General features: G+C 43.7%; 1 non-coding gene across 1 annotated transcript; it reads left to right on the forward strand.

Annotated features, from left to right (window-relative positions):
* The first annotated feature begins 13205 nt into the window (after window positions 1-13205).
* Window positions 13206-13312, forward strand: LOC136468350 (small nucleolar RNA R71). The gene has a single exon (XR_010761852.1). It is a non-coding gene; the product is annotated as a small nucleolar RNA R71 (small nucleolar RNA).
* Window positions 13313-14792: the final 1480 nt, after the last annotated feature.

Raw genomic sequence — 14792 nt, forward strand, 5'->3', positions numbered from 1 at the left:
CGGTGGTTGTACGGGCGCACCGGTGGGAGCCCTGTGGGCTCATCGAAGACAGCGCTCTGCTGCTGCAGCAGCACGTCCATCAGCGGCTGCTGGGCGTCGGCAGAGAGTGCAGCGAGGTGCTGCTGTGGGATCGCCGCGTCGTGGCTACGCACGCCCTACCAAAGGACACGTCTGCCCTTGCGCCAGAAGGACAATGTCATGGCCTCGAAATCCCATAAGATGGGACCTAAGGTCCATAGGTAGTCGACGCCGTGGATGAAGTCGAAGCAGCCCAAGTCCAATCCGACACACGTGATGGAAAAAGACTCCGAGCCGATGTGGATGGGCACATGGCGAGCAATGCCCTCGCAAGGTAGTCAGTCGCCGTTGGCCATGGTGACATGGAGCTGCTCACCGCCCATCGGGGTGAGCCCTAGGCGGCGCATCGTCACGCCATGGAGGAAGTTATGCATGGAACCAGTGTCGAGTAGCACCAACAACCGCTCCCCTTTAACCATCACTAGAAGTAGCATCGTATTGTCCGTGCGGATCCTTGCAAGTGCGTGTAGAGAGACCACGAGAGCATTAGCGGCCGCAGGTTCCTCGACGTCCGGAGCCTCATGGTTGGCGACGTTATCCATCGCCACGGCATCCCCCAGCCCATCGTCAATGTAGTCGTCCGACTCAAAATGGATTGCTTCAATTGTGGTGAACTTGGTCATCTAGCACATCAATGCACCAAGCCCAAGAAAGACAAGTTCAAGAACAAGTTCAAGGGTAAGAAAGATGACTCAAGCAATGAAGAAGAAGATGAAAAGAAGAAGAACAAGCCATACAAGAAGAGAGATGGCAAGAAGAGAGACTTCCACAAGAAAAAGAAGAGTGGAAAAGCCTATATTGTCGGTGATTGGCTCATGAACATTGATTCATCTAGTGGATCATCCGATGATGATAGTGACAATGAGAAGGTGGCCGCCATAGCTATTGATCTCTCATCTTCACCGCCACCATCGACATCATCCTCTACACACCTATGCCTTATGGCCAAGGGTGAATGCAAGGTATCAAATGATGATGATAGTAGTGATGATGAACATGCTAGTGATGATGATAGTGATGATGAATCACCTTCTTATGATGATCTTGTTAAAATACTAAGACAATACACTAAGATCATTAGAAAGGGAAGAGCTAAAAATGAAAAGCTAGATGCTAAGAATGATTCACTTTTAGCAAAATGTGATGCAATGGAAAAGGCTAATGTTGAGCTTAAAGAAGCAAATGATGCTATATCATCCAAACTCAAGGAGCTCAAATCTTGTAAGAAAGAGCTTAAAGATAAACATGATAAACTTGAGAGGACACACAATGAGCTCATCACTAGCCATAACAAGCTAAAAGATGAATATACCACTCTTAAGATTAATCATGATACTCTTGTTATTGCTCAAAAATTTCTATCCAATGAGCCACATGATGCTACTAACCATGTTGTTAAGATTGATATAGCTACATCATGTGATGACTTGATCATTGAGAGCATTGAGCAAGGTTCTAGTAGCAAGGGCAAGCAAGTGGTTGAGGCCAATGACTATGATGAGTTTGTCAAGCTAAAGAATGACAATGCAAAGCTCAAGAAAGATCTTGAAGAAATCAAAAGCCACAACACCATTGTGCTTGAAACCCTTGATCATGATGGTGACTTGATCCTTGAGAATGAGAAGCTCAAAGAGGAAAATAAGAAGCTCAAGGAAGAGAAGAACAATGATGCTCTTAAGGAAGAGAACAAGAAGCTCAAGTTGGAGAAAGAGTATCTCAAGGTTGGTTTGAGCAAGTTCACAAGAGGCAAATATCTTCAAAGTAAGCTACTTATGAACACCGTCATGAAGATGGATAGAAGTGGCATTGGATATGTGGCAAATGTAGAGAAGAAGAAGGCTCAAGTCCAACAACAACAATCAAAGCCAAAGCCAAAGCCAAAGAGATGTTTTGAGTGTGGACAAGAAGGCCACTTTGCTCATGAGTGCCAAACTCCACCACCACAACCCTTTCCCAAGCATGCTAGATCCTTTGCCTTCAATGCTCACTACATGCTTAGAAAGGATTCTAGTGGAAAGATGAAAGTCATGTTCTTAGGACCCCCTAATAAGAATAGGCCTAAGAAGATTTGGGTGGCTAAGTCACTTGTTGAGAAGGTGAAGGGCCCTCAACAAGTTTGGGTTCCTAAAGCTTGAATCTCTTGTGTGTAGGTGAACTACAAGACCGGTGGAAGTCATTGGGTTATTGATAGTGGTTGCACACAACATATGACCGGTGATCCTTGTATGTTCACCTCACTTGATGAAGAAGTAGATGGACAAGAGAGAATTACATTTGGAGATAACTCAAAGGGCAAGGTTAAAGGATTAGGCAAAGTGGTAATATCAAATGATCATTCCATCTCCAATGTGCTATATGTTGCTTCATTGAGCTTCAACTTGCTATCCGTTGGACAATTGTGTGATCTTGGCTTCCAATGCTTGTTTATCAAGAAGGAGGTTGTTGTATCCAAGGTAGATGATAATCAAGTGATATTCAATGAATTTAGATACAACAACTTATATCTAGTGGACTTCACCTCCGAAGATGCAAATTTGAAGACTTGCCTATTCACCAAAACAATACTTGGGTGGCTATGGCATAGAAGACTTGCTCATGTTAGGATGAGCTCACTCAAGAAGCTTATGAAGAATGATTTGGTGAGAGGGTTGAAGGATGTGAAGTTTGAAAAGGACAAGCTTTGTAGTGCATGTCAAGCCGGCAAGCAAGTTGCAAATACCCATCCAACAAAAGCTTTCATGTCAACCACAAGAGTGCTAGAACTCCTTCACTTGGACCAACAACATACAAGAGTTTGGGAGGAAATCTTTATTGTCTTGTGATTGTTGATGACTATTCAAGGTATACATGGGTATTCTTTCTTTATGACAAATCCGAAGTTGCATCTTGCTTCAAGAAGTTTGCCAAGAGAGCACAAAATGAATTTGAAGTGAAGCTCAAGAAGATAAGAAGTGACAATGGGAAAGAATTTGACAACACAAACATTGAAGCCTATTGTGATGAGGTTGGAATCAAACATGAAGTCTCCGCAACTTATACTCCTCAACAAAATGGTGTAGTTGAGAGGAAGAACCGGACATTGATCACTCTTGCAAGGACAATGCTAGATGAATACAACACCCCCAAAGCTCTATGGGCGGAAGCAATCAACACCGCATGCTATGCATCCAACTGCCTATTCCTTCAAAAGTTTCTTGGCAAGACACCTTATGAGTTGCTCAATGGGAAGAAGCCGGACGTCTCCTTCTTTAGGGTGTTTGGTTGTAAATGCTACATCTATAAAAAGAGGCAACACCTAGGGAAGTTCCAAAGATGTTGTGATATTGGTTTTCTTGTTGGTTACTCATCAAAGTCCAAAGCATATAGAGTATTTAATCATGCCACCGGCTTGGTTGAAGAAACATATGATGTGGAATTTGATGAATCTAATGGCTCCTAAGGAGCACATGAGAATCTTGATGATGTAGGTGATGAACCATTGAGGGAGGCTATGAAGAATATTCTGGTGGGAGACATCAAGCCAAAAGATGATGAAGATGATATACAAGTCATTGATCAACCTTCTTCATCAAGTGTGCCACAAGATGGTGAAAAAGATAGGAGAGTAGAAAATGAAGATACTCATATCTCCTATGAGCAAATGGTGGTACAAGCACAAGATGTTGATGCTCCACAACCTCCTCCTCAAGTGGTGAATAGAATAAATACACCTCTCCTATAAGATCATCCACAAGATCTCATCATAGGGAGTCCATCAAAGAGTGTAATGACTCGATCTCAAAAACTTGCTTCATTTATTGCTCATCACTCTTTTATCTCTTGCTATGAGCCTACCAAGATAGAAGAAGCTCTTAAAGATCTAGATTGGATCAATGCCATATATGAAGAGTTAAACAACTTCACTCGCAATGAAGTTTGGACTCTTGAAGAGCGACCAAAAGGTGCAAGAGTCATTGGAACAAAGTGGGTGTTTCGAAACAAGCAAGATGATCAAGGTGTTGTTGTGAGGAACAAGGCAAGACTAGTTGCAAAGGGGTTCTCTCAAGTTGAAGGTTTGGATTTTGGAGAGACCTTTGCACCGGTTGTAAGGCTAGAAGCCATTCGTATCCTTCTTGCATATGCATCGCATCATGAAATAAAACTATATCAAATGGATGTGAAAAGTGCATTTTTAAATGGCTTTATTAATGAACTAGTCTATGTTGATCAACCTCCCAAGTTTGCAGACCCTAGATATCCTAATCATGTTTATAGGTTGTCCAAGGCACTATATGGGCTTAAGCAAGCCCTAAGAGCTTGGTATGAGCACCTTCAAGACTTCCTCATTGAGAAGGGCTTCACCATTGGGAAGGTCGACACCACACTATTCACCAAGAATCTTGATGGGCATATCTTCATTTGTCAAGTATATGTTGATGATATCATCTTTGGATCATCAAATGAAGACTCATGCAAAGAATTTGATGAATTGGTGTCGAAGAAGTTCGAGATGTCCATGATTGGTGAGCTTACATTCTTTCTTGATTTTCAAGTCAAGCAAATGAAAGAAGGCATCTTCATCTCTCAAGAGAAATACACAAAAGATCTTCTCAAGAGATTCAAGATAGATGAATGTAAGCCAATCAAGACACCAATGCCTACCAATGGACATCTCGACCTAGATGAGGGAGGTAACACGGTTGATCAAATTCTCTACCATTCTATGATTGGTAGCTTGTTATATTTGACTGCATCTAGGCCCAACATCATATTTAGTGTGTGTATGTGTGCTAGATTTCAAGCTAATCCTAAGGAAACACATTTAATTGCCGTAAAAAGAATCCTTAGGTATCTTAAGCATACACCAAGCATTGGCCTTTGGTATCCCAAAGGAGCTATATTTGAATTAATTAGTTGTTCAGATTCGGATTATGCCGGATGTAAAGTTAATAGAAAAAGCACATCCGGAGGGTGCCATTTGCTTGGTAGATCACTTGTGTCTTGGTCCTCCAAGAAATAAAATAGTGTGGCTTTGTCCACCACCAAAGCGGAATACATTGCCGCGGGTGCTTGTTGTGCACAAATACTTTACATGAAACAAACTTTGCTAGACTATGGTGTAGTTCTAGAGAAAGTACCTCTTTTGTGCGACAATGAAAGTGCGGTAAAACTTGCAAATAATCCGATTCAACACTCTCGCACCAAGAACATAGATATCCACCATCACTTTCTTAGAGATCATGTTGCAAAGAATGATATTTCACTAGAAGGTATAAGGACCGAGGATCAATTGGCGGATATCTTCACTAAACCGCTAGATGAGGCAACTTTTTATAGATTGCGGAATGAGCTCAATGTTCTTGATTTTAGTAACTTCACTAAAAGATGAGCTTGTATTGTCCCTTGCATTGCATTATAATATATTACATGTTTACTTTATGGCAATGCATTTAGGGCTTGTCTAACATGGTTAAGATAACCATCGTAAAGCGTGTGAAGAAGCTTAACCTTGGATCAAACTTGACAAGCAACTAGATTTACTTTTAAGTATTGCATATGCATGAATGTTGTTTGTCGTTTGTCTTCAATTTGCCCTCTTATTTGCCTATTTTCTTGAAAAGAATTATAGCCTAAGGCAAAATATTTTGAAATACTTGAGGGTTTGAGAGAGGTCACTCACATCAGTCCCAATTGGTGTTTATTTGGATCTTATTCAAGTTGGTACTTGATTGGGAATAGGCAGCGCGAAGGATCATTGAAGATTTGCTAGAAAAGAGTCACCGAATGCTGCACCGGACTCTGCCGTCCAGCGTCCGGTCAGTTCATAGGAGGTGAACTTGCTGCGAAGGAGTGATCGGACTCTGTCTTTCAGTGTCCCGTCAGAAGACGTCTCAGTGTTCGGTCGTGTGAAGAAGACGAAGGCTAGGTTGACCGGACACTGGCTACATCCGGTAGGTGTCCACCGGACGCTGGGTGGTAGCATCCGGTCGCTACCACCGGAGCGTCCGATCAGTAGAAATCATGTGTTTTCCGGACTTCTCATCCGTTTCCTTTTCTACTCACGTGGGGGACCCTTTATAACCAAATCCAGCCGTACCCTTACCACATCCGGTTCCTGCCCTAGCCACAAGCTACTGAGTCGCCGCAGCTGCCGCCTCCTGTGCCCGGGCCACCGCCTCCAGCCGCCAGCGCACCACTGCCAGCCCACGCTTGCCGCCTGCTCCCGTGCCACCAGCACCTCCCTGTGCCGCGCTAGCCCTTGCATCACACCGTTTCCGTGTGCCACCAAGCCGCTGCGCCAAGTTCCTCCGCCGTCCTCTCCTGCGCGCCTACCATGCTCTCTCTCGCCACTGAGTTATTGCAAAATTCTCACCGCATCGGTAAGGCCATGCCCTAGCATCCATTTTGCTTTGATCTAGATCAGTTTCAAAGATTTGACTTCAAATTGCAACCAGGGCCATCGATTCATCACGAACCCTAACCCTAGCGGTCCCGATGATCCACCATGTGATGCTTCTCTCCTTTTCTTCAGATCATCGGTTTGTCAGGTAGCAAGCCAGTCGATTCTATTTCATACCTACATTGCTTTCTCTCATAGGTTTTCGCATCTATTAGATATATAGTATTTACTTGTATATCCGTCTATTCCATCATGTAGCGAGTCGGTGCCGTTGAGGTGTTAGGTGCAGTTGTCAGTCAACTCAGGGCCAAGCTCGCGAGTATGGATCGAGGCCAAGCCTCAAAAGTGTCAGTGGTCAGTTGATCTTGTCAGTGGCAGTTTCTCTTGTCAGATCAGATGGCTCACACCAAGAATGTTGGGGGTGGTCCCAGAGATGATGATCGGAGGCCCCCGCCTCGCCTGCCTGTAGATCCAAAAGGCAAGGCGACAAAGAAGACTACATCCAAGAAGAGGAAGTACCCTAATGCAGAGATAGCCAGAGCAGCTGCAGTTGCTGAGGCCGCAGAGCGTGCCGAGAGAGGAGGTGCCCGCAGTGGAGTTGTCATTGCAGATCATCTATCACCAGAGGCGCAGGGCAAACTTGAGCATATTGAGTGTCTTCATGGTAGTTCATCTAGGACTATCCTGATGGCAGGATAATGTCTTCCCATTGTGGATCCTCAGCCTCAGGGGGAGTCATAGCAGGAGTCATAGTAGCAGCCCCCACCAGCAGAGCCTCAGCCAGCTCAGGAGACACAGGAGGGACAGTCGTCACATTAGACTCAGGAGGGCCAGCAGGCCGAGGAGACCGAGTAGGCACCTTAGCCACAGCTATGCCGCTCTGGTCGTACCCATGTTCTAGTCTCACCGAGGCCACTGACATAGCGAAGGGGATCATGTCTACTGCCTAGACCATAGGGTCCGCCTCTAGTGACCCACCTTGACTTGAGGGCCGCCATGGCCAAGTAGGTTCAGTAGCTTCGCTTCGTGGAGTTTGATGTGTGGTTTCCACCTAGGAGGGATGAGAGCAGTAGAGGGTTTCTACACACCACTGCAGGAGGATTTCTATAATGTCTATCTGAACAGTGGAGCAGTCTTCATATCTCAGATAGTCTGTAGCATAGAGGCTATAGTCATAGTAGCTGGAGAGCACATTCACCCCTACCTTGCATATCTGCTGGGGCTAACAGATCTAATTGGCTGGATAGGATTGTATGTACCATCTTGGGATCGGTAGTTCTATGCTTCGCTCTACGTTGACCCGCATCATAACTTTATACACTTTGCATTCAGAGGCAGAGACTACAGGATGATGAGTCATAGGGCCAGGGATATACTAAGGCTACAGGAGTAGCCTGTCAAGTTACATGAGGTATGCTATGGACAGCAAGAGCCTTGCAGGCGTCCTCATGGAGGTTTGGTGCCCCCTACAGATCTTGTGCGCCATTGCTTTAAGGAGCCCTTTGGTGAGGGGTCGAGGAGGAACCCCAGTGACCTTACTCCTACAGCTAAAGTGCTAGAGGCTATCATAAGGAGGACACTACTTCCTAGGTTGGGATATAGAGAGGGTTTGACTCGCCTCTAGCTTTGGCTCCTCAATGCCCTGATGCAGCAGACAGTGTTTGATATTTGGGACCTCCTTCTATCAGAGATGGAGGATATTATAGCTGAGGGCTTCAAGGGTCGCATGCAACTTCCATATGCACATTGGATCACATTCCTCATTCTCAAGGCTATGCAGGTTAGGACACCAGAGATGGTTGTAGAGTATAGAGATGCCACCATAGAGTTTCCAGCCTATAACATGGCACAGAGGATCAGGCATAGCACGCCACAGGCACCCACTCAGCCTCGCCGTCGTCCAGATGTACCAGAGTCCGTAGCTCAGCAGGACGAGATTATCAGAGGCATAGCCGCTACTGAGGAGGAGCAGTTTGAGGCTCAGCAGGAGAGGAGTGAATCTAGTGACAGTTTGGATGATGACTACCTACCTATTCCTCAGATGCCTCCACACAGACATGATGTAGAGGCCAACAGTTCTAGCTCTGCTCCACCTGCACCGTAGATGGACCCCGCTTTGATTGCTATTCTTGAGCGGATGCAGCAGGATCAGGCTAGATAGGCTTAGGAGACTGCTGCCAACTTTGCATAGTTTCAGGGTCATCAGGACGAGTTCCAGTGACAGCAGCAGGTCCTCCAGCAGCAGCAGTAGCAGATGCATCAGTAGCAGTTACTCATGTAGCAGTAGCTTTTGGGATTCATGCAGCATCTAGTGACCGCCATTGTAGCTCCACAGCCATAGCCTTTGCCCTAGATTGATCAGCCTGCTACCACTATGACAACTCTAGCAGTACAGCCTAGTGGGCTTCAGAGTCAGGGACAGCCTCCAGCTCAGTTTACTTCTCCCATAGTATAGGTGTCCCAGTGGTTATCCTCACCAGTGGTAGCTCCACAGTTCACATCATTTCAGATGGGCTTCATACCAGATCAGTCATCCTCGCTATTTGTGCCTGACATGTCAGTCTCTAGGAGTCTTGGAGCATCTTTTAGCGAGTTGATAGGGATGCCTACACAGCCACATATGCATGCCTAAGGTCCTTCTATAGTAGCTCTCATCGCCATGACTACTCAGAGGCTCCCTTCTTCTGTCGCATCCTCAGATTCTACGACAGACATACCAGCAGCATCACAAGCAGCACCTGCCCTAGCTTAGACCCAGACCGCTTCAGCAACGATCCCAGCCACAGAGGGTCAATCAGCACAGAGCTCAGGGTCAGATGATGATGGCACCTAGTTCTAGCTTGCTCCTCGTACTTCAGCGCCTGACTCGTCCGCTGCAGCCCTGCCGACCAACCCTTAGGTTTTGGTATTTGACGCCAAAGGGGGAGAGGGTTCGAGTATGTAGACTCAGGGGGAGCGACTTTTAGGGGGAGCCTAGTTAGCTATTTGTCTATTATATATATTTGGAGTTTTATTTGTGTGATACACTATTACTATTATGCATTCGTGTGTTTACCTTTATGCATTAAACTATATCTATGTGATAGTGATATCTACGTGATTATGATATATGACATGTGTGCTCTCTACTTTGAATTCCTTTATATGTCATATCACTTGTGTTATGCTCTTTTGCTTTTGCTTCCATGTTTTTACTCCAATGCAAATGAGCTTCATTACTTGTACTCATGCTTATTTCATATCTTTTGAGTACATCGAATTGGCTTGGGTCATATAAGCTTGCCTAACTCTTTCTTCTTATTTACAAAAGCTTATAGGAAACAAGCATGTCAAAAACCTCACTCTTTCACATACTCAAGGTGGTATTGTCATCAATCACCAAAAAGGGGGAGATTGAAAGCATCTAGGCCCCTAGTTGGGTTTCGGTGATGAATGACAATATAAGATTACTATGACTAACGTGTGTTTTGTAGAGGCAATTAAGTAAGGTCATGGTAATGGAGATCAATTGGGCAATCATGGATGTCATGCCCCTGCGATGAAAATTGTTTTGGTTTTCAAAGGATGGACGACAAGGTTAAGGATGACTAGTTCTAAGTGCCAATTGGAGTTGGAGAGACACTTAGAGTAGTTTAGGACTTCGTTTTTCCTTTAGCCGTACTATTAAGGGGGGTATGGATGGGTAGCTTGACCTAGGTGAGTCTAGTGAGTTAGGTGTGGTGCACACTTGCTAAGTCTAGCACTAGGTAGCTCCAAAATAGCCCTTAGATCCAATGGAGCAAACTTCATTCACATATGATCGAGAGTTAAAAGTGAATGGAGGGTCCAATATAGACCGGACGCTGGCTCTGATGTGACCGGACGCTGGCTGTAGGGTCCGGTCAGTTCATTTGACCAAGGAGATTGCGTCTGGTGTGACCGGACGCTAAGAGGTTAAGTGACCGGACAATGAATGTCTGTGTCCGGTCGACTCCAGTAAGGTTCCAGAAGAGTGAATCTGCGACTAGACACGTCCGATCAATATTGACCGGACCCTGAGGATCCAGCGTCCGGTCGAGTATAGTAAGCATCTAGTGAGGGAAAAATGGGACCGAACATGTTCGGTCAGTGGTGACCAGACCCTGCCAGCGTCCGGTCAACACTTAAACACTGGTGTGCAGGTTGAACTGACCGGAGCATCTGGTCAACATGACCGGAGCGTCCGGTCACCCCGTAGAGGCACTTATCGGTTTATTTTTCAGGCTGTCTTATAAATAGAAGCTTCACTCATGTGTGGAGTTACTTTTGCTCATTCCAACAGCTAAAAACATGTTTATGAGTGCAAAGAAGAGCAAGGTCATAGTGAGGTGATTGAGATTTGAGAATCCAAGAGAGTAGCCTCATTAGTGAATCAAGAGTAGCAAAGTGTGCATCCACCATTCTCATTAGGCTTCGCGTGGTCAAGTGAGAGTTCGTGCTTGTTACTCTTGGTGATCGCCATCACCTAGATGGCTTGGTGGTGATTGGGAGCTTAGAGATCACCCGGCGGAGCTTGTGGGTGACCCAACTCAAGTTATGAGCGGTTGTGGGTGATTCACCACGACAGAGTGTCGAAGAATCAACCCGTAGAGAGCACTTGATCCTTGCGCAGATCAAGGGGGAGCTACACCCTTGCATGGGTGCTCCAACAAGGACTAGTGGGGAGTGGCGACTCTCCGATACCTCGGCAAAACATCGCCGTGTTTCCTCTCCTCTCTTTATCTTGAGCATTTACTTTGAGCACTACTTTGAGCAATTCAATTCTTGTCCTTTACATTCCTAGAATTGCCATGCTAGAGTAGGATTGGAACTTAGGTTGCAAGTCTATTTGTGCGATAGAACATTAGAAACACTTTCTAGGCACAAGGGGTTAATTGGGCTATCAATAGGATTTAATTATTGCAAGAAAATTTAGAATTAGCCCAATTCACCCCCCTCTTGGGCATCTTGATCCTTTCAATTTTCATGGGGCTTGAGCTTTTATAATGCCATGATGAGTATTTTTATTTTATTTTTCTAATGCAGGTGTTGAAAAGTAAATATGCCAAAGTAAAATATAATGCAAAAAATAATTATAGATAACTATCGAGTTACCTTCCAGCAAGGGTTCGGTATTTTGAGTCCATCGAACCGGACTTCTCCGTTCGGGTTTATTCTTCAGGTGCGTCATTAGGTCCTAGAGATGGAGACCTTGATACTCGCTTCTCATGCCACTCCAGATTAGAGCATTGTTCCGGTCTTGGCTTGAAAGCGAACCGCTCTTCCTTTCCATTAATATGGAATTTAATTTCTCTGGCTCTGATATTAATGTGAGCATTTGTAGTACTCAAGAAGGGTCTCCCAAGTATGAGGGGTGTCTTTATGTCCTCCTGCACATCAAGTACTACAAAATCTACATGAACAAAGAAATTTCGTATTTTTACCGGAATATTCTCAGCATTCCTCTAGGGTAGCGGACCGATTGGTCGGCCAGTTGCAAACACATCGATGTTGGTGTGAGTGTTGAATAGCTGAGCTTGTCAAGGACCTTTTTGGGCATAACACTGATACTTTCTCCAAGATTGCATAACGCATTCTCAAAGTTCTAGATCCCGATAGAACAATCGATAGTGGGACATCCTGGATCCTTCTTCTTGGTAGGTGAAGTGTTTAGGATGGCCGCACTACACTCCTCTGTTAACTTGATTATCTCAGTGGAAGGCAGTGGTCTTTTGTTGTTGAGGATGTCTCTAAGATACTTCGCGTAGGTAGGTACCTATATGGCATCTAGCAATGGAATATTGGTATATAACTTTTGAATTACCTCTACGAACTTACCAAACTGCTCATCCATTTTGGCTTTCCAATTTCTACGTGGAAACGGTAGGAGGGTCATGTCATAAAAATCTTGTTGTAACTCTCACTCTTGTGGCCCAACTTCTTCAACTTCATCGGTTCTCTTCTCCTCTTCCTACACTACCACTGGTGTCTTACCTATCCTTGTTGGATATGGTGGATCAAGAGTAGACTTGCCACCTCTTGTGGTTATGGCATTTACCTTCTCAAGGTTAGTGGCAAAAGGCAGAGCAGCAGCCAACTAGGCTAATTGTGACTCTATCTTTTTATTATAGCTAAGTTCGTCTTTTATGGTGGAAGAAAAACTATCCATTTTGGTATTTATTTTTTAGGATCTTATCATTAAAAGCAAGCTTCTTAGAAATATTCTCATTAATCCTAGCTTGTTCTAAGATCAAATCTCTCAAGGATGGCTATTTAGAATTAGAAGAATTATAGGAATTACCTGGGTACTTACCTTAGTAATTTAACCGTTGTTGTTGATTCCATCCTTGTCTATGTTATTGTGGAGCAGAATTGTTGATGACAATATTTGCATCCTCCTGATATTCAGGGAATTCAACCCCAAATATTCTCCATAGGTGTTTTGAGCATTGAATGCATCTTGAATGGCTTGACGATCTTTCTTATAATTGGCTCGTTGTTCAAGCCAATTCAACGAGACGTCCATCATGGTTGACAGTGCACACACCTCTTCTGATACTTCTTCGCTCTTATTGCATGCTTGCATATTGCATTGAGACCATCCTTGATTAGAGGCTATCTTTTTCCATAAGAGTTTCAGCTTTTCCAAGGGTGAGTGACATAAATGATCCTCTAACAGTTGCATCCAGTTGTTCTTGAGTTGTCTGAGTTAATCCATGGTAAAAGTTTTGCATGAACAACCAATCTTCCATTCCATGGTGAGGACAATCTGAAACGTATTCTTGGAAACATTCCCATGCTTCTAGAATGGTTTCTCTGTTCTGCTGTTGGAAATTAGAAATCTTTTCTCTTAAGGCATTGGTCTTGCCTACAGGGAAAAACTTTTCTAGGAAGGCCTTCGAACACTTTGCCCACGTGTTGATGTGATCTTTGTTGATGTAGAACCACTGCTTCGCTCATCCCACAAGTGAGAATGGAAACAAGCGAAGTAGTATGATGTCTTGAGCAACGTCCTTGATGATGACCGTGCTACTTATCTCTAGAAAATTCTAAAGATGAGCACTAACATCTTCATGTGCCTTTCCACTAAATGGGGTAGCTTGCACCATGTTGATGAGGCTTGGCTTGAGCACAAACTCAAGGTTGGTAGTTCTGAGTGTTGGTCCAGTGCGAATGTTCTCGGTGCTTGGGGCAGAGAACTCACGTAGGGTCTTGTCAGCCATAGCATTAGAAACTGGTGTTGAGCTTTCTCTTGATTTAGTTGATTCTGATTGATGGAAATTATTGGTAAATCACAACTAATCCTCCAATACCCTATATAAGATATGAACAAAGACAAACAAGGGTAAGCCTTCTAAAGCAGAGGTGTTATGATTTTATCAATAAGTATTTATTTGATCAATTCTCTTAGCCATGTGCCCCTCTCCGGCAACGGCGCTAGAAATACATGTTGACATTTCATAGTATCACTCTTTACTAAGTTGTCATCCCTAGCATGATGCCAGAAATGCGTTGTTGGTAATTATAAATGACACTTGAAAACTTAGAGGAAAATTATATATATATATATATATATATATATATATATATATATATATATATATATATATATATATATATATTAAAGTATTTGTAAGCGCACAGATAATATACCGTTGTAGCATTTCACCTGAGAGTATGCCAGGTATCATTATTTATATTTTATTCATAGGGAGGAGCTATGGAGTTATGCTGGCATAGAGATATTGACAAATATATATACTTACGATAAAACCACTCTCATGCTATGGCAGGGGTAAGTCAAATGATAAATGAATAATAAGTGTAAGGTAATAATGGTATTCCAGAGATAGAAATAGAGACTCATAAAATGTAGTACGGCTAAGCAGGAGATTCGTTAAGAGCAAAAGATTCCTAAGTCATTCCTTATTTACTAAGTCTTTTGTACACCCAAGTATATACACTCTTATCTATAGTATAACTAACTTTGAATCTATGCATAAGGAACATTATTAAGAAAGATCAAGAACAGAGCTTGTCTCCATTTGCAATCGCGTTCTACTTGCTCTACAAATAGAGAGTGGACTACAAAAGACTCAACGGGAGTGTCGCATCCGTGATCTACCACATGACCCACAGTGCAGAATGCATCCGCAAGCAAACAATATCTAAGCACCATGCTTACATAATGTTGACCACTTAACTCACTCGAGTACTGAGCTAAGAGCCTTGCGAACATATGTATAAATTCATCATCAATCATAACTATATCAAGCATATAACTAGAGCAAACTAGGAACATAATAAATAGCAACATAATATTTAAGTAGCACAAAGT

This window comes from Miscanthus floridulus, chromosome 7 (genome assembly GCF_019320115.1).
Source record: "Miscanthus floridulus cultivar M001 chromosome 7, ASM1932011v1, whole genome shotgun sequence".
Taxonomy (NCBI): Eukaryota; Viridiplantae; Streptophyta; class Magnoliopsida; order Poales; family Poaceae; genus Miscanthus; species Miscanthus floridulus.